This window comes from Hydra vulgaris, chromosome 06, assembly GCF_038396675.1.
Source record: "Hydra vulgaris chromosome 06, alternate assembly HydraT2T_AEP".
NCBI classification, from domain to species: Eukaryota; Metazoa; Cnidaria; class Hydrozoa; order Anthoathecata; family Hydridae; genus Hydra; species Hydra vulgaris.
The window spans coordinates 9,415,001-9,417,500 of NC_088925.1; the positions used below are offsets into that span (position 1 = coordinate 9,415,001).

Sequence of the window (2,500 nt, forward strand, 5' to 3'; positions counted from 1 at the left end):
TCCGCTCTTATGCTCACTTACTCCCGCCGAGGTCTGTGTATATACATATATATATATATTTATATATTTATATATATATATATATATATATATATATATATATATATATATATATATATGTATATATATATATATATATATATATATATATATATATATATATATATATATATATATATATATATATATATAAAAGCAATTTGAAAATGTATTTACAAAATAGGGTGCTCAATGTTCTTAAAAGAACAGAGTAATTATAAATTAGTAGAAAATCACTTGAAAAATTTTTTTTTTTGTTAAGCGATTTTCTGCTAATTTATATATATATATATATATATATATATATATATATATATATATATATATATATATATATATATATATATATATATATATATTAGACTATTTGAAAATTGTATATGAAAAAAATAATTTTTGAACTTTATTTGGGCTATCCTTTGATTTGATGTGGTTTGTGGTCAGGAAAATTAGTTCAAAATTGCAAACTTAAATAATGTGTTTTAGTCCCTATTATTTTGAAAAAATAAGTTTTTTCAAAAGTATGTCATGTTGGGTCTTAAAAGTAGGGAAATTATATAAAAATTTCAAAAAAAAAGATAATTTCATACTACAATTATTATTTTAGATTTAATTGCACAAAAACTATGGTTTTTTAACTAGAAATAAAAAAAGTTTATTTTTACAAGTTTTTAATAAAAATAAAAATTTTTAATTTATTTTTCATAAAGCGATTATTATTTTTGAAATTTTTATATTATTTTGCTTCTTTTGAGTACCAGGTTGACCTACTTTTAAGTATTTTTTTTTTTTTAATTTTAGGACCCCATTGAAAAGAAAACTGTTACTAAATATTGGAATAATGCTTTGAAACTTTGATGATTTACTTTTTTTCATCAATTAACAACATTTAAACATCTAGCCACTTAATTATAAAAAAATATTTTTTTTGAACTGGTCTGATATATATATATATATACATATATATATATATATATATATATATATATATATATATATATATATATATATATATATATATATATATATATATATATATATATATATATATATATATATATATTCATGAATGTGTTGGCCTATGCTGATGATATGGTTCTAATTGCGCCTTCTTGGTTTTCTCTTCAAAAACTAATTAGCTTTACAAATAAGGAATCTTCCTTAATTAACATGTCCTTTAATACCAAGAAAACTGTATGTATGGTGTTTAATCCAACTCAAAAATCAAAAGTTATATCAAACTCCTTCCCAGAATTATGTGTGTCAGGATGTGAAATTGCTTTTGTTGAATCTTTTAAATACCTTGGTCATATAATCAAAATTGACCTTACCGATGATCTTGATATAATCAAAGAGGTGAAGGGCCTTTACACACGTAAAAATACCTTAATTAAACGCTTTCATTTATGCTCTACCAGAGTGAAGGTTAAACTGTTTAAAGCATATTGCATTTGTTTATATGGTGTTCCTTTGTGGCAAAATTATAATGATAAAACAATGGCACGCCTTCAGTATTGTTACAACAAATGTGCTAAAATGTTTTTCGGATACAACAAATATGATAGTATATCTTACATGCTTTTAGAGTTCAGACTACCATCTTATCTTATCAATTATCTTAAACTATAGACATGCTTTTCGTAAACAGTTGATGTACCTTGGTGAATCACTCTATGAATTCAGTTAATCAAAGTTTAAAATAATACTTTTCTTTGAAAAAAAAAAAAATATGGACCTGGCACCTAATTTGTACATGCCTGTTGTCTGAAATATATTTTATTTATTTATATATATATATATATATATATATATATATATATATATATATATATATATATATATATATATATATAAATTAGTAGAAAATCACTTGACAAAAAAAAAAAATTTTTAAGTGATTTTCTACTAATATTTAATTATTTTGTTCTTTTAAGAACATTGAGCACTCTATTTTGTAAAATACATTTTCAATAATAAACAATAAAATCCCATTAACTCTGAAGAGATTTATATTTTGAATTTTTTTGTTAGTAGTAGTAGTTTCAATTAACTTCAACTTTTTTAATAAATAGACTTTATTATAAGCTTGACCAATTTGAAGATATCAGTAAAGATTTTATTTACAATAAGTATTTGATATTCTAACATTTTAAATTTTACTTGATGGTTTTGAATTTTAAATTTTAAAATTAGTCATTAATAAATAAAATGTGTCGAACCTATACAAAATCAAAGCTATTAATGGGGTTTTAGTTTAATATATTATTGTTAAAAAATATTATGCTAGATATTTAATTTTTAGGCATTCTGAGTTTCTAATTTTTATTCAAGTGTTACAAGTTTTGATATTTTATTACATAGACTTTTATGCAATTCCAAGTAAAAGCCCTAGTTATGCAATGTATTATTTAACAATATGCAAAAAAATATTTAATTAAACATAACAACTTGTAATTTTTCC

General features: G+C 20.8%; 1 protein-coding gene across 1 annotated transcript in view; it reads right to left on the bottom strand.

Annotated features, from left to right (window-relative positions):
• Window positions 1-2,500, bottom strand: part of LOC100199463 (E3 ubiquitin-protein ligase MARCHF8) — a 35,300-nt gene that overhangs the window by 32,097 nt on the left and 703 nt on the right. The gene's annotated exons all lie outside the window — the stretch shown is intronic.